At 40.4% G+C, this 18,964-nt stretch overlaps 2 protein-coding genes across 2 annotated transcripts in view; both read left to right on the forward strand.

The window, feature by feature from the left end:
- LOC146307383 (uncharacterized) overlaps nt 1-18,964 on the forward strand; it is a 60,127-nt gene that overhangs the window by 40,928 nt on the left and 235 nt on the right. The window lies entirely within an intron of this gene.
- bmp6 (bone morphogenetic protein 6) overlaps nt 1-18,964 on the forward strand; it is a 57,249-nt gene that overhangs the window by 13,654 nt on the left and 24,631 nt on the right. The window lies entirely within an intron of this gene.

The raw sequence follows: 18,964 nt of genomic DNA on the forward strand, positions 1-18,964 counted from the left end.
TGTGGTCTAGAACATCTGGCTGAACTGTTAGCTTGTTTACTGATCATCTGGATCAGGATCAAGTTGTAATGGACCGGAATCGTCCTCTAACATGGTCATCAGTCACTGTTGTGCACTGTTTGTCTTTGACAGATGAATTTATTTAAACAAGATTTAAAACCCCTAAAAAGGGTCAACTGTATCTTTACACCAAAATAAAAACTACAATCAAGAAGCAAAACATAATTAAGTAGATTTATTCACTAATTTCTCTTTAGAGTATGGCAGAAATGAAAGATTATTTGTATGTTTTCATTATTGTATAATTACCTGAAAATAGGAACTGTTGTCTTCAACACCTTAGAATGAGACATTTGTACCTACTGAGGTTGCCACGTTGCACCTCCATGTTTCTATGGTAGCCCAGAACAGACAAACCGGACCCTGGTTCTAGATATGGCTTTTCTCGTTTTGCATGATTTCTGCGGTTGCCATGAGTTCTCCTGCACACTTGGAAGGGAAGAATGAGATAAGGTGTTTGTAACCTATAAGTTCATTGCCAGATGCTGCAAAATCCTATGCAATTGCTACAAAATTACCCACCTCTCTTTTTTACAGTAGGCTTTAAAGGCATGCTGCACTGACCTCATGTTTAGTGCACGGCATTGTACATCTCAAGAAAAGCGTTTAGAGAGCAGCTCCCACCGGGGCCCCCCACACTGAAATAACACACAATTTTGAGAGGAGGTTTGGATATGCATTTCTGGCTTTCAACAAAAACTCAAATAACACAAAGAAAGCCAAAGTTCTCTACACTTTCATCTCACCAATATTGTGTTGACATGGTGGACAGACGTATTATTAGAAACATTGATTATTTTTCTCTTGATTTTCCTCAAGGCCCACCTGCTTTTTGAATATCCAGGTATCTGGTTACCGTCGCTGTTTTTGGAGCTGTGCCTGTGTGTAAAACAAGCAGTAGGTCTTACATGTAAGTCAGCCCAGGGGGGAGATTGAAGCTGGCCCAGACTGATTTATCAGTGGATCATATGCTCTGCGTCTAAGCTGCTGAAATGCGCTGTGGTCACCATGGACTTTCCAAAGGGAATCGCACCGAGGCTCGACTGTCTTCATGACAGAGAGTGTGGAGGGATAAGAAAGGCAGACAGAGAGGTGAGGATAGGGAGATGTAGTGGTAGAGAGTGTTCATAGTCAGAAAGAGGGAAAATAGAGTACCAAACAGCATCACAGAGTGAGCTGGACTTCTACCTTGTGGCTGTGGAATGCAAAGCCACCAATATTTTGACTTCTCCTTTGGAAACAGCTGCGTTTCCCTTTTTCAAAGATATTTTTTCCTTATTTATCGGATCCCTCAGGAGAGATCCATCTCCTGGCCCTGACACCGGCTTCCTCCTCTAAATCTGGGACCAGACCGGCCGGGCTCAGACACACACACGTATTACACGCACACTCACACACATGCACACCTGCTGCCCAAAAGCAGACATTAACCACAGATCACTATAGCAGGCCTCTTTACTGCCTGTGCTGCTGCAAGTTGACGGAGGCACATGGATACACAAAAATATGTACCATCAGACAAATAAAGGCACACACACTCACACACAGGCTGGGACACAAATAACTACCCATACTCCTACCTGAACATAGTAAATAAGCAGACTTCATACAGCAGTTTACCTACTAAATGCTCATTTATACGTAACATTAGAAACGCATATGGATACATATGCATTCAATTCAGTTTGTTCGTATTTGTGTACGTTTTCAGAAAGCATATGGATAATAAACTGAACAATACCACGGTAGTTGTGGGAACAGTTTAGCAGTGTGTATAGTTCAAGTGAGACAGGACCACAGGACGTTAAGTCACTCCTTCCAGTGTCGCCTTTTTTGTTGACTCTTCTGTAGCATAACTTTTGACTCTTAGCAGCGCCCTCTAGTGGATGTAACCTTTAACATTCATGACGATGTGAAGGATGGAAGTATGGCGGCAGTGACGGTAACATCGCTTGAAATGGATGTATCTAAGGAGCATAAATGAGCCTTTACACTACTGCACACACAGACACATGCCTGTGTGATCAGTCTTCAGATGGTTTCCCACATCTGCCCTGATGGGCAAATAAAAGGGGATTCTTGACGACCATCATCCCTGTATTGACACAGCATAAATAAAACGAGGCCCGAAACCACAGAAGTGTTTTGTTTTGCTCAAAATGGACTCCCATCAAAAACCATGGTAGTACATCTCTGTTTACGGAATGAATGGTGGCGAATCTCTAAAGCAGCCGAGGGAGCCGTTTCTGAGAGGGTCTGTGGTCACGACCCAGGAGGAAAGCAGTGAGTAGCCATAGCTCTGTCATATAAATCGTAGAGGAAATGGAGCCGAACATCAAGGACAGAGAATCTAGCAGGATGAAAGAACAAGATCTGAGGTTTCTTTTTTCAAATGATCAGAACCCCTGTGTGCCATGGTCACTGATTTCCCCAATAAATACTGACGTTAATGGTATCTTAGAAAACAATTATAGATCCACCTGTTGTCCTACATTTGGGGATTTCATTTTGGGACCAAGCAACAGTCAAATATCCCTTTATTTTCATATATTGCTGATGGATTTGTAGCAGAGAATTGTCGAACCAGACAAACCCTTCTCCGCTGGCCACCAAAATGTTTTTCCCTTGTATCCCATAGCAACCAAAGGACAGCAAATCCTGACAATCTGACCAACTCTAAACAGTGCATCTTTTAGTGTGCAGTGTATTGCGAGATTGATGATTCTGGTTTAGGGTTGTTGTTGTTAGTCACATACGTTAGAGAGCGAAGTGTTTGGTGTCACTAGTTTTGTTTATGACTGCGGTGTTTGGTTGCGTTTATTTTCTTGTTCATGTCTAAACGAAACAGCCAGTAGTATTTCTGCCAAATCAACCTCCAAAGAGAACAAGATGTTGAAGTAACACAATGGACTCACGCACCAAACTTCAGCAGAAATCTTGTATTTTTATTCCTTCAAGCAGCAAGAGTTGATTCAGTTGTCTAATTTTCTTAAAGTCATGTTGTGACCACAATGGCAGGACCGAATCCTTATTTTTTTTTTTCCATCATTGAAGGATTATAAAGAGTAGAAATAACTTATTACATTTACTCCTCACAGTAATTGAGTGGCTTTTTGCTGAACTGTGATTTGTGCTGTCTTGAGTAGTTCTCTTTCCACCACCGAGGATTTAAGAAGTCATCCGGCTCTTCCGTCCACAAGTCTTGTGTGAAGACCACTGAAGTTGAAGTGAGGCTTAGGCCACCATTAGTCTGACCAGAGGCTGTTGTGACAGCTGCTCTGATGTAGAATTACATTTTTATTAACATCCCATAAAGTGGAAAGAAATTTTTTCTGCGTTGTTTCTTTTCCAGCTCATTTATTTCCTGATTTCATGGAATTTCCTTATAAATGTGAAAAAGATGTTGCACCGTATTTTGTTGACAGCTCATTGGCTCGAATTGATGTCCAATGAAACGAACGCTTGTTTTTACAGGGGCTTTTGGGGAAATCACAACAGGCCATTAATGTCAATGTGCTTGTCTCTGTGGCCATTTAGGACCTGTAAGTGTTCAAACAGACACAAATGCTGTATGAAGATTGATTATAGACATGGGTGTAAAGGTTGACTGTGTAGTTGCACTCACAAGGCTCCTCCCTTACACACACACACACACACACACACACACACACACACACACACACACACACACACACACACACACACACACATATATATCTGTCTTGTTAATCCTATCAGGTCTCTCATCCTTATCTCCAAACTTGGGTCTTACCAAATTTGCTAAATGAATCTGCAAGTGCAACAAGACATTTTGACATGCTTCACTAATTAAAACACAAAACAAATTCATATATGCTGCTGAAACACCAGTACGCAAGACCCCCTGCAGGGCTTGCAAAATTGTCTGCAATTTTCAAGAGACAATATTTTTAAAAACCTGATGCTGATGTGACGATCTGTACGCAGTGCTTGCAAAATTGCTTTTGTGAAAGTCCAAAAACATTCCTTACGACCACTGGCCGAAGTGAATTTTAAAATGCTTCAAGTGCAAAAATGTAACCATTCATGACCCGAGACTTTCCAGAACCTCAACAATTACAAATTTGTGAGGTTATGGCATTTGGTGCTGTTTGCATTTCCATTGTTTTCTACAAACCGGGACACTTCAGAAATAGAAAATCACTACAGCCTAAAACATTGCATCACATCACTTTTTTCTGTGTGGTTTTGGTCTGCTACGCTTGTTGTGGACCTTGTTTGTAGAATCTTATTTCATTTTTGAAGTAATTTCCTTGTACCTCTGCTTTGTTATGTTGAGCTTCATTGATTCTCCTAAATACTATGATATCCTTTGATACACCTTTTAATGGTTTACAGCTGATCCAAACAGTCTCTGTTTTCCTTTCCTTTTGCTTATCAGAGCTTAAATATTGTTATTTGTCTAACGTGCACATTTCATTGGTTTCACAAATAGTTAGTGGTATTCCCTCCAGCAAGGAGGTTGTTTTTGGTGCTGTTTATTTGTCCACTTGACTTTTTGTCAGTAGGATTTCAGGAAAAACTACAGGCCTGATTTTCATGAAACTTGATGGAAGGGTGTAGCATGGGCCAGAGAAGAACCCATTAAACTTTCTGAATCATAGGGTGGACACACAAATTATTTTTCACTTTTGTTAACATTGCAAGATTATAGGGCATTTGGTCTTGAGGCATGTGCTCTTTGAGTGCCCTCCTAGTGCCCTCCTTGTTACAAATGTGTTCATAGATAGTGTGTGTTGTAGTATTCTTTGATGATCACATACCTAAATTACTGCTTGTAATTTTGATCTGAGCAGAGCCACAATTTTGTCATGTCAACTCCTTGCCAAAATGTGCAGATGACTCACAGTCTCACAGAGGCAAAGTTACGTTATGTTACGTTTCTCTAAATAATGCTATGCTATGCTATGGTATGTTAGACTATAATACACTAGTGTGTTACATTACCTTACCTTATTAGAGGTGGGACTAAGTCAATCTTTTGCAAGTCACAAGTGAGTCTCAAAGTGAGTCTTTGAGTCCTGAATAAGTCATAATGCACTTTTCACTAAATGTAATGCAGTTTTAACAGCTGAGCCTCAGTTTACCATTGATTGTGCAACTTAGAATGTTGAAGGAAGTTGGAGGTTTTTGCATCTCTGTGATTTTTGACCTGCACTTTTTGCATATTACAATTCATTTTTTGTTGACCACCATCTTCAGTATCATTTTCTCCAACTGGTGTTTAGTAATGTAACATTAGTTCTTCATGATTCTCTTCTGCAACTTGAGTAGATGCTATTGGATTGGTTCAAACAAAGTGGATCTGGGAAATTCAGTGTTGACTTTTTAAATAACATAATTATTAATCTTTAGGCCTGGGTGAAGGTATTATCAAGTCAAAAGGCTCAAGTTGAAGTAAAGTCAGGAGTCACTGGCGCTAAAGTCCGAGTCGAGTTGCAAATCTGTTTGATTTTGTGAAATTGAGTCTAGTTATCGAATTTATGACTTGAGTCTGACTCAAGTCCAAGTTGTGTGACTTGAATCCATACCACAGCTTTATACCAACCTATCCTTACCTTTTGTTATGTTACCTTACCATTACCTGATGTTACCTTGTGGTGCAAGAGGCATAGCAACAACAGAAAAACACAAACATTTACATGCCTGTGTTGTTTAAATGTCCCCTGCAGCAGAGTTAGTGGGGCCACATTTTAATCCCAAGTAATAGTGCTTGAAGAGATGGAATAAAATCACCTATTGACACACAGGTATGACACATCCAGCTACCTGGAGGCCAACTGGAGACTCGGCAGAGAGCCGATGACTGCTACCACTCAGCTGTCAGTCCGTTGATGGAAAATACTGATACTACACAGTCCAACAGCCATACCTCGGATATCTATCTGTTAGCAAAGCCCCAGCAGAGGAGCAATTACAGCAAATTATCCGCCTACCCTCAGGGTTAGACACACACACACACACACACACACACACACACACACACACACACACACACACACACACACACACACAAACCCACACATGTTGCACACTAGCTAGAAATCTGAAAATGACAAAAGATAGATGTGTGTCCAGACTTCATTTTATCATCTTGTATGGAATGCAGCACAGTGGTGATGGAGTTCAGGGTGGTGGGAACAAAAATCAAATAGCCTTCCTCTGTGGATGTGTGTGAGTTTGAGTGTTTGTGTGTGTCCTGGAACAGCACGCCTGACATTATGTGTCATGGTTTTGGATGGGTAGACAAACCCAAATGGTTTTTCAAGGATTATATGGAGGATGATGGCTGTAGAAAAATGTGATTATATGGTTCAAATGGGGCCTTTGTTCCTGGGGATGCCTGTCCAGTGAGGTCATTATGTTCTGTAACCTGTGGGAGGTAATGGAAGAAGAGCAGGCTGGATATCCAGGTCATTGATGAATGTGTGTGTGTCTGTGTGTGTGAAAGAGGAGAAAATTGTCAGGCTCACAGGAAGTGCTGCATGCAGTATGAAATGTTGCTTTTCCAGTGATATTAATCCTTTACAGGAACATCAGTTGAACAGTTGAATCTAAATAGTCACGTAATCAGGCACAAATGTTCATTGGCATGTTTAGAAATAGACATTTTGCCATCATGAAAAACTTGAAAATTCAACTTGAAGTGAGATCTGTTTGCAGCTGAGGTGACCTTAAAGGGCAACTCCATTTATGATCTTTACCGGGTCTTTCAGATGGAAGCACTGACTCAGCCATTAACAAAAAGCAGTGATGTAGGTTACAGTACTGATGCTCTCCACTCCCTCAGCCTACTGCAGAAACCTACTTCAGGTCATGTGGGAAGTAAGTGACAATGAACCAAGATTAGTCCAGATTGTAATAGAGCTAACACCTTAATATCCTGAACAGCAACCATATCACATTCAACCATAGTTATATACTATAGGCCTTTTTCACAGCAGAAATTTTGAGTTGTCATAACAGGAAAAGCAAACATTAGTCACGGCCTGGTCCTCATAAACCATGACATTGTGTGAGCCAGCATGCACAATAGCAGGACCCTGAAACCCAAGCAGAAAATAGAATTTAGCCCACATTTATTTTAATTTATTTTATTATTTGCAAGTGTACTTTCACTGCTATGACATATAATAATATTTTCAATGAAAAAGGCCTATTGCCCCTAACACTGTGTAAGCTAGACCAGTGGTTTCCAAACGGCGTGAGGCAAGCCCCGGTGTACCTTGGGATTTTGTAACAACCATACCTTATAGTTGCAAAAGTTAGGAAGTTAGGGATTAATTTTTGTACATGCTTGTTTTCCAAGACAGAGGCTACTTCTTTAGACCCCATGACCACGAAAACCCTTTAAAAACTTTCTGTAAAAGCAAACCCCAGTTTTCATTGTTTGCACAGTTGCTGGATGCTGGGAATTATTAGAGCGTGATACATCTAAGGCCCTGATTGATTGATGTGTTATTGTTTTTTCCACCTGCACTCCCAGAACTCTGCCTCTGATTGGCTAGTAATTCTTGCCTTCATTGGTAACAGAGGCTTTGTTGCATGTACATGAATATCGGTATGCCTTGAGACTGAGTGAAAAAAACAAAAAAGAAAACAAGATTTGGGGCTATCTGCACTCTGGGGTACAAGTCAGCAGCTTGTATTTCCAACAGCACATGAAGGCGGGATAAAACTGACTTTGCTGTAATGTTTCTGCATTTCAGAGATCCCTTGAGAGGATGATGATGGTTTTGCTCATGCTAACTACTGTGCCAGGTTCTTTTTGTTTATTCCAAACAAACCTGCTTGAAACATAAAACGCATCACGTCCTGTGCGCTAGAGGAATTTTCCCAGAGAAAACACCCTGCACATGTTGTTTTCAGCAGTAAACATAAACGTTTCATTCGCTGGTTACGTGCTGAATTTCTTTTTGGGGCAAGATTGACATTTATTCAAATAAAATAGTTACACAAACTTGGAATTTTCCTAACTTTACAAGTCCCTGGTCTGCTGAGCATTAAACACGTTTCTTGACTTCCCTCAGCTGTTTGTCAGGGTCACTTAGCAGTAATTAGCAATGTACTAAAATCACCGTACTTATTTCTGCTGGACGCTGAGAATAAAGCTGTCGGCTGCTGCTCTGTGTTTGCTAATGGGGCTTGACAGTCAGCAAAAGGGCTGATCTCAATGCCCTATATCAGTTACTATGGACTGATTCTCTTGCCTGGCCCTGACTTTTCACACCACTGACCTCTGGGACTGTGTGTGTGGGAATGTTAGTGCAAACCCCTTCGTCCTTTTTTCTCATGTTTAGTGGTGTGTTTTATTTCTTTGCTTTGACATTTATACCTGTGCATATGTCAGTGCCCGTGTGTGTAAATGCATGTATATCTGTAAGCCCAAAGTGTGTGTGTTTGTGTGCCTACATGCATCGGACATAAACTCTCGCTCTTGCCGGTGGCCCTTGGCTGGTCCTGTGGCGCTCAGTGTGTCGGCTTTGATGCTGGGTCAGGGGAGAAGATCAGAGCACAGGATGAGTCTCCAAAGACACACACACACACACACTTGCTCAAAGTTAATGATCACTCCCAGCAGACCCCCAGCCCCTTCGTCTGTACCTCGACCCCAGGAGTTGCCCTAACAGCTGCCTGACTACAAAGAGCCAAAACACTCAGCAGAAGGCGGAAACAGCTCCTGGTGGCAGCCAAGCATAGTGGGAACACCTTAGGCAGCTCACACCACAGCAGTGTGTGTATGTGTGTGCGCTGTAAGCTGCCAGTATTCATCTGCTTTGCAAGAATCAACAGCTGTCTCCATGTTTTATCTTTCCATACCACATCGGAGCCAAAGGTTTCCAAAGAGTTTGAAGCATAAAATCTGGCTTGAGCCTCTTCGGAGAAAAGACTAGTGTTTACAGCATAAAGATTCCCCTTTAATGAGATGTTTTTTCTTTTTTGAATGAAATAGTGGCAATCATTGGAGAATTTTGATTGTATCAACTGCAAAGGTTTCCTGTAAAAATCAATCTGACAAGCCAAACCGTTAATCAGATGGGACTTACCGATCAATGGAAGACATGGCCATATCTGACCTATCCTCAGAAACCATCAAGTCTGAGAGAAAAACCAGACAGATTATGGGCTGTAATTACATAAACACAGATGAATTCTTCTCATGCCTTGGACATCCAGAACATTTTTTATTGGTTTAGCCATCTGCAAAGTCTTTAACAATGTTGACAGGTCCTTGGTGTGCAAAAAATTAATTGAAGGATGTTTGTGAAAATGTCCTTTTTTGATTCCTTCCTTTCCCTCATTCACTTTCATTTGTCTCCCTCTCATAGCCTCTCCTTCACTGAGATGCATTATGGGTCAGAGGAAATAGTAAATTACAGATTTAATTAGAAAGCAGAGATTTTTATGAGGGTCTTCGGGATCCAGTTTTGGCATGCTCTATGCATAAAACTCCCACAACGCTTGGTTATTGAGAAGATACTGGAATCTTTGCTGTACTGCAGAGAAAAGCTGTGCTTGTTTTACAGCTACACTGGCTTCTTGTTCCCATGTTAGTTCAACAAGGTCAGTGGTTCTGACTGCAATCATCCCATTTCTTCCAGGAGACACTGAGTGGAAAGCCTAAAACTAAACATTGCCTGCTACAAGGACAGTAAGCAAGAGCATGACGATGTCTTTTAAATCACACTTAACTGTACATGTCTCACAAACTAAATGTCAACATCCACTCTTTCCTGCTGGGAGGAAAAAGAAGAGGCAGAGTAAACCCTTTTTTGTGTGGTGCATTGTGGAATAGAGCTGCAAGAAAAGAGAATTTCATCTGTATTAGATGATTCTGCACATTACAGTTTATGTCCAGTGTTAATGTTCAGTGCCAGCGCATGAAGTCGTGTATTCTCCTGGGAAAATAAGGTTGTGGAAGTCTTGTTGCACGTCTCACTTTCCTGCAGGGGGTTGGAGTTCACCTCCTGTCACAAATCTGCAAATAACACTCAAATTTTCATTAAAGATAACCACGATCTTTTCCTGACTTTAATCATACCATGATTGCAATGCACAGATAAAAGAGCGAGAGTGTTGGCATTGAATGATCTTTTTAAAATGATCTGGTTTTGCAGAATCATCCAACATCTATGTTCTTTTCTGGCAAAGAATTCCCCCTTAGCTGTCCTCATGCAAGACATTTAACTCTCCAATGCTCTAGTAGAGTTGTTCCCAACTTTATGGCCAAATAAAGCTCTCGCTTTAGACTGAATTAAGAAAGCAATAACATCACTGTGAAAAATTCAGGTTTAAGATTTTTTTTAATGCAAATGTTTGAGTGAATCTCAATCTTTTTAGAAGTCTCTGACCTGTTTAAAGCAAATCCTGTGTAACCTTTGAGAGAAGAAATAAGTTCCTCCCACAAATGAAAACACACCCTTCAGTTCAGTCTACTTGTGGGTCATTAAATAGCCTAGAATGAACATTTGCAATACAGTTTCCACTGTGGGAGCCATCCCTTAGTATCTTTGCTATGTAATAAGAAAATTATCAAATGTGGTAGTATGTGTTGCTGTATTGTTAGTTATACCATGATAGAGCATTTTGGCCATATCGCTACTGTTCAATGTCAATGAACGTTAGCAAGCTTTAAATAGATACTGAATTGCTGTTTAACTGAGTCAACTCTACATGTGCTTAAGTTTCCTTATGCTTTAGCATGTCACAGAGTTTTGTATAAATGTCTTGTCGCACAAAATGTCTCTACTGTTTGAGGTGGAGAGATCTGCTTTGTGTGTTTTACATGTGTGCAACTGTGGGAGGATGAAAAAACCCTGCTAAAATTGGCAAGATGACCAAATCTCTGTCTGTCATCAGACTGGTACTTAGTAAAATCTCACTGACAGATCTAATAAGAGCTCCCTTAAGATGCTATTATCTGGGTCACAGGTGCTCTGTTCTTTGTAATTCACATTGCAGCACTGGATACTACTGGAAAGTCTACAATGGGGACACTGGAAAATATGATAGCATTAAGATCCACTCAGAAGATGCACGTGATTGATGATTATGAATCTAATTCATAAAGACTCTGGACCAAAACTGTCACATGCCATAATCTGGCGGTTCCTTGCACAAGCCTCAACACCACACTGGAAAGATTAATTACTCATCTAGCGGCTTTGAGGCTAAAAGCTTCCAATAATCCCCTCTTTAAAATGGATAGATATCTGACGACATAATTACCTTTCAGAAAACCATCCATAATGTTCCCTTTAGTTAATTTTACCAATGGAGTGTTGATGAAGGGCGAAAAAGTATTTTGGTAAGGGAAGGTGGTTCTTGGTTGTTTTGCTCTGCGGTTGTGGGACGTGTGAGAGAAAGCAGGAGGGATTTGATGCAGGCGGCTGTTGGCCAGCTGTCCCTCCGAGGGATTGGCTGGACGGCGTTATGAGTGTGAGCAAAAGCGCTGACCACTGACCACAGACAAGTCAGCCTGTCAACCTCCCCAGGGCCTTTCCTGCAAAATCTTGCTTTTTTTGCTTCGCATCGAAGAACACTGCTTTTCTCCTCCTCTAAACTATTTTTCTAGTTTATTTCCTGTTTGTCTTTTAAATCTGTCTGTCTTCCTTCCTTCTTTTACTTATAGATTTCATCCCACTCTTTGCTCTACTCCTCTCCGAGTACTTTTCCAATAAAACATTGGTAAATGCATCCTCATGAACTTTCGGAACTTTTTGCTCTTCTTTATTTTAACTCTAGAGGTTGTATCAATCACTGTCAGATTGATTTTTGTCTCTTCTTCTGTCTTGCTCGCCTGTTAGGACGTCCATCCACCTGCCTCCCCCTTCACAGACAGTTCTGGCTCAAAGTTTCACTCACTTGTCTTTCTTTCAGCACCTTTTCCCTTTTTCCTTCCTTTGCTTCTTAAAGGGGCATGCAGTTTATAAAAAGCCAACCCGTCACAGTGAAGTCACTGTCTGTGTGATTTTAGTTCTTCCAAAGCTGGTTAGGTTGGAGATTTTTTTCTTTTCTCAAAGTTTTGATGACTGTGTTCCAGTTTAGGGAGCCACTGAATTTACCTGTTCACAAATAAAGCAGTTTACTTTTACACTGGACAGAAAACCCAATAACATCTGGCTTGTGTCTTCAATGGGAAAGGGTTCAATTGACATCCACTCTCAGGTCAAATGACTCTGCAGTGGTCAAGGGTATTGGCTTCAGCTCCAATCACAAGTGATGTTAACATGATACCTGGGTGGATATGCCAAGTTTTGCCCTTTTTCAGCCAAGGCAATGAAGGCTTGTTGCCTCCATTGGCAACTCTTTTGCTCCTTTTTCATCCATGTGCTGCTTGGCTTGACTTGGTTTGACTTGGTGTGTCTGCCCCTCACTGCAGAGTTTGTACTGAATGTTGTTTAAAAACATGCATATATGCATTAAAATTGGTGTAAACAGCATTTATCTGTCCCTGAAAGAAAGAAAGAGTTGATCAATTTGCCTAAAACCTCCTCAATCATAGTGTTTTTTCCATGGTGACTTGTCCATCTAATTTCCACATTACTGCAGAGTTATCCACTGAAATCACAAACTTTAGCCAAAACCGCTAGCACTGATTTGCAGAACATAATTCTTGTGACACTCTCAAGGTGACACTAGATGACATGCATCCAGTAGCTGTATATATCATTCATAACTGGACAGGCAGTGGTTGTAGTTTGAAGTCAAAGCTTTTAAAATGGGCCAGTGGATGATTAGCACATAATTCATGCATTTTGTGTCATGTTTGGGGGCCAGACAAAGTGTTTCTGTGGGTTGCCATTGGCCCACAGACTTCACTTTGAGAAACTAAGATGTAGTTGGTCCAGATTCATAGTCTGTTGATTTGAATGTTTATATCATTACAGTAAAATTTTAGTATTGTTCAGAATTTATGGTATTTAATAAGATATTCCCTTATGATAAGAGAAAAAGATCACTGATGGAACATGGAATAATAGCCACTTTTTTCTGCCAAGTACTGACGTGTTTGTGTTTGTAATGTTCTAATCTACACTGTAAAATATTGAGTGCTAAATTTTAAGTGATGCTCACAAAACAAGGATGTAAAATACCATGATTTATGACATATACTGATAACCAATTACCATGTGCAGGCTGGGAATATAAGGACCATATGAATACATATGATAGCAAAAGATTCTCAGGGTCAAGGTGTGTGTGTGTGTGTGTGTGTGTGTGTGTGTGTGTGTGCGTTTGTGTGTGTGGGTTGTCATAATACCTACAGCAGCAGGGAGAGGACGGAGCAGCGCCAGATGTTGCGCAGGTGGAAACGAGAGAACAGCTTCTATCAAAGCGTCCAAGTGAATCTGCGAATCGTCCGCCTCACTCTCTTTCTGTCACTAACTGTCTCCATCCCTCCTCCTCTCATCGCGTCCCAGACTCTTTCTGTTCCCTCTCTCCCTCCGTTTTTGTCCCTTCAGTCTCTCGATCTTCCTCTCTGTGACAACTGACTTTGTCTTTCCTCGTCTGGTCTTGTCATCTCATCCTCTTCTCCCACCATCATTTTCTTCACCTGTGTTAAGGACAAAGGGACATAAACTTTGTTATCCACATACAAATTATGCTTTTTTGCTGTCCTGCTGTTTCCATTTCCATCTTTCTTTGCTTTTCTCTAAATCATACTCTCTTTCTCAGTCTGTCATCTTTCTTTGTTTTGCTTTTTGTTCCTTTATCTCTTTCTTTCCATCTTTTTCCTCAAAACCTTAGTTTATGCATTCTGTTCATTCTTCTGCAGTCATTGATGATTCCTTCCTCCTCTCGTCTCGTCTTTTCTTTTCTCTTTCTGTTTATCATGTCATTCTGTTTCTCGTAGCAGATGAAATCAGCTACAGTGTTAGGGTGAATCATCAGAGAAATTCCCTGGTACTGTCAGGTTTTCTGGTTAACTTTGGCTGCCTCTGTGTTTGTGTGGAGTGAAAATGAAAGTCAAAATAGGTGACTGTTTTAGTGAACTTTGTTATTTTTATGTTTGTGTGTATTTTCCCATGAACTGGTGACCAATGGAGTCATAAAATACAGCCACAGATTAGTATTCACACACATGACTCACTCTTTTCCTGTGATTACCATCGAGCACTGTTTGCACCGAATCACTAATATAATCACTCTTTTCCCATCTTTAGAATCACTCTGAATAAATTCCTCTCTGAATCATCCAAATCTAAATCCCTTTTCCCTTCTGTGTGTTCCTGTCTCAAAGCTCACGTCATGGTAGATTAGCACAGGGGTTACGCTCCCTGTACGCACCGTGTGAAGACTTCCCTTTGATTCTAGATGCGAAACCTCAGAGGATTTCAATTGAATTTCAAGCTGAGAAGGTGGAGAAGCAGCTGGAATGCTACTTAGCGGCTAATGGTGTGGCTCTCAGGCCGCTAACGCAGAGGACTGCGGTGATAAAGCGTACGATAATGTGAAGCGTGTTCATATTTCATCAGTTTAATTGTTTGTCTTCACCTGGATGCCGTTCAAAACAAAATCCCTCTCTGAGACAGAAGAAAAAACATATATGTATTTGAACTTGAACAGGCTGGTGAGTTGTTGAGGAAGCTCGGGAGTGCCTTGAGAATTTGGTTTGAATGTGAGGAAAGTCAATGTTCAAAGAAATGTGTCCTGCAAATTTCATTAAAGCCTAATGAAATCAGTGGACACATTTTTCACCTAACTGAAAACGGTTTTCCCTTTGGCCAGAATGTCTTTAACTTCTCTCATATGATTGTAGCAGATTTTGTAGCATTTTTTGGGAAATACAAAGTACAAGAAGTTGCCAGTTGAATTCTAGGACGTTGCTGATTTATTGGAGCTGCTTACTGGAAGGTCATGGCTATAAACCATAACTCCTGGTTTGTGTAAGTGTACGTGGCCCTGTGCTGGCAACACACGATTTACAGGGATTTATTGGCAGAATGTAGCGAAATATAAAATTCAAACTTATGTTTTCATTTGCGTATAATCACCTGAAAATAAGAATTGTTGTGTTTTCGTTATTTGAGCTGTTTACATCTACAGAGAACATGGGTCCTCTTCCACATAGGCCGCCATGTTGCACCACCATGTATCTACACTAGCCCAAAATGGTCAAAAAAAAAAAAAAAAAAAAAAAGAGATGATGGTGCCGTTTGTGAGTTTCATTGTAGTTTTTCCTGCACACTTGGAGGTGGAGGGTGAGCTCACAGCTTGGTACACCACTAAATCCCACACACAGTCCCTTTGAGACAGAGGAGTGCACTAATGCTACAACCATATCTTGTACAAATATTTGTTATGAGCAGCCAACTGTGGTGATGTCAGCTTGCTAGTAATTCTTTGTCAGAGAAACTGGGAATTTCACAGTTACTTTATCTTCCAGTTGGTAAAAAGAAAAACAGACTTGGGCTCACGGCAAAGCAACTATTACGGGCTGTAACTAATGAATGAAATGAAATAGTAAAGGGGCGCTCCAGAAATTTTAAAAAATCTTCCAAAAAGTAGGGGGATTTGTGAGTAACAAATTAAAAAATGAACTGTCAAAGGATGAGATATACTCAGCCTTTGACAGTTAGAGAAGAAATGGTATGAAAGTTTCATATTATGATTATAGTTACAAAATGATCACCGTTTTTAGTATTATTGCAGTATTGTTAAGATGATCTGAAAATGGTCAAAAAAGTACAGTGTACACACTGGAATAATTTCATCAACTTTTATACTGAAAACCTCTCAATTATTTGAAATGTTATCATGTCCTTTGTGTATTCAGCAAGTTATCACAATAGTTAAAATTGAAATGGTAATGCTAATTGGCAGGAATTTTATTGCTATTTATTGTTTTTTGTTGCTTCATCCCTACTGACTATTAGTCCAAAAGATCCAAAAACACTAAAAAGGATCTTTTTCTTTTTTCTTTTTTATATCCTTTCTGCTTGGTAAATCTTTCAAACCTGCACATTCATAACTAGCAAACTGTTTTCACCTACTGAGTTGTTGGGGTGCCCCTTGAAGACTAACACATTCTGGTTAGTCCCTTAAAAAGAAAGAAATGCATTGTTTGTTTGTTTCTAGATTTATGTCATACTGCGCCACTACAAATCTGTAACAGGTTAGCATCATGAAATACTGTGCGAACGCTCCCAGAATCAGAGAAACAGGCGGTTTTCCCAATTCTCCCATTCTGCTCACGTTGTGTGAATTCTCAATACTGTTTTAAAAACACCCTTTCCAATAAAACCCCCACAATCAGAAATGTGATAAAGATTTACCTTTGTTTTGTATGATGCTTAGATTGCCAGCACAGTTTCTGAAACACGTTTCTGTGCAGTCAGGTGCCTGATATTTTGTACGTTTAACATGCAGTGCATTGCAGCAGATGTAATAAATATTTGATACATCTGAAACTCTCCCTGACCTTCTCACCACCTACAGACAGTTTATCAAAGAGTTTTCTTGCCAAAAAGCCAGTTGATTCTTAAATAGGGAATATAAAATTTCAAGCTGTCGGTCTTTAAGCCCAGAGCTGTTGAAGGGAGTGTTGTAAAGTCATTTAGAGTACCATGACCTCTGCTTAAGTCCTCCACACAGACACACGAGCTTAGCTGATCTATCTACCCTTCAACGCAAGACCAGACCCGTTATCACACACGGTTACTGCGACATCTGTGTGTGTGTTGTGTGGGCAGCTTATGATGATGAAATGGTCAGTGTGACATGTGATAGAAGTCACAGGGACGCTGATGTGAATAACATCTCATGCTCTATAGGTGGTTCCTTTTGCTTCAATGGAAAGTGTTAGAAGTAAATGGAGGCAGAACTGGCTCAGAGTTAAAGTGAGAGGCTTCAATTATTGTAATTTGTTTTGACCAAGTCACAGCAGTATGCTCCAGGATCGGACTGATTTTCCTCAGAAATGAAGTTAGAAATACACGCCTTCCCTCTCTGCCTTTTCTGCTCAGTTTGTTACTTATGTTCAGCATTTATGTAACTTGGAAATGTCTGGGGACGAGGGGAGCTTTGACCTTCCTGGGTGTGGGTACGAGGTGGGGCTGGCACTTTTGGGAGAGTCTGATTGGTTCCAGTGTTCTCACATCAACACAATTTTCTCTTCGGCTATGACTCGGGGAACAAAATGTGTCATTGGTCCACTTTGGGTGGGTCCCCACATCATAAAATTACCAGAAAGTTTTAACAAGCCTGGCTCAGGTACAAAACTCTTCATACCTAAGCTTTGGGATCTGGAACTATCCAAATGAATCTTCAAAATAAAATAAAACATTTGTTTAAATAAACAAAAAATATTGGCTTCAAAAGGGTAAAGGAGAGGTCTTTACTTTTTTGACTATCTCAGATATCTACTGTCTTGAATATGTCTGAAACTGCTGGACACATTTATTATGAAGCCAGGTGTGGTGGGTGGGTAATTATTGGAAGGAGGAAGACTGCTTAATGTTTTTAGTGGGCAGCCGACTGTGTTGTCCTGATTTAGCTCTCACTTTTAAAGTAATAATTTTGGGAAATGTTAAAGTATCTAGCTAGTCTAGCTAGTTTATTCTGGGACATAACTTCTGTTATGTGCCACAACTTGCTGTTTTGGCTTCTATAAACTTCAAGTTACGTATGTAACTTAACTGACATAACTAATGTGCTTATTTTAACCCAAACCATGATCTTTTCCTGAACCTAACCAGGTAATTTTGTTGCCTAAACCTAATCAAACTGTTACTGTTTTACAATGTTAACCATGTGTTTATTATTGTTACCATGACAATGACGGTCACCTGACTATGATGATAAAGGGCTTATTGGTCCAACGGCACTTTTTTTTTTTTTTTTTTTTACTTTTGGGGTTTTGGGCAGTCGAAACAATGGTTAGCCTCACAATATACTTAACGTACGGAGATGAGAGTGGTATCAATCTTCTCATCTAACCCTGGTGCAAAAAACAAGTAAGTGTATCTCTCAAAATGTCATACTATTCATTCATTCATTCATTTAAAATAAAGTCCTGCCTGGTTGCAGAGGACAGACGTAGGCAAATGTATACATCCAGCTCTGGTTCCCAGTGAGTCTGCACTTGCAGACTGTGGCAGTGACACCGCAGCCTGTTGAACCTCACTGCACTGAGTGGTGATGTTGATATACTGTGTGTATACAGTATGTGTAGCAAATGACAAGGATTTAAATCAGTAGGAGTGTGATGTCTTAAGAATAGTAAGAGTGTGTTGATGTGTGTTTTGGGTTCTCAAACAATTATGTCACTAGTTTTTTGTGTGTTTTGCAGAATATAGCGCATATTTGAGGCTTAGCATTTACCAGATATTTTTGTACACAGCCTTCTAATTGCTCTCGACATGCCCCCTCTTTATTCATTTTCCTCTTCTCACTCTGTGCGACCGTCGACAAACTGACTCTGCAGGCTCTTTGCTGTGGGAGAAAAACCTCCATCTGAGACAGGAACCGAATCCCCAGACAGCACATTATCATTATGGCGCATATTGCACTTAAAAGCATAGGAGGGAGCACATTTGTTGGTTTTTGTCATTTCACGCCGTCAGAAGTGGTCGCAGAACGTCTCTAAGTTTGCTGCCACTGAAAAAATCATGGGCTTTTGCTTTCAGACTGAAGATAACAGGGGGTTTATTTAGGGAAACCCGAGGCCACCAAACCTATTAGACTTTAAATCACATGTGATCGTTTTAAAGGCCTCCATGGTCGACCTCTGCACGGTGTCTGTGAAAAGGATATCCGCTCATCACTCACTACTGTATATTTATACTGAAAGCCTGTTTGTAAATATGCAATTTGAGCCTATTTGTAGAAGACGCATCATGAACGTGAGACAAACCACAGA

The sequence above is a fragment of the Lutjanus erythropterus genome, chromosome 21 (assembly GCF_056507025.1).
Source record: "Lutjanus erythropterus isolate fLutEry1 chromosome 21, fLutEry1.hap2, whole genome shotgun sequence".
NCBI classification, from domain to species: domain Eukaryota; kingdom Metazoa; phylum Chordata; class Actinopteri; order Lutjaniformes; family Lutjanidae; genus Lutjanus; species Lutjanus erythropterus.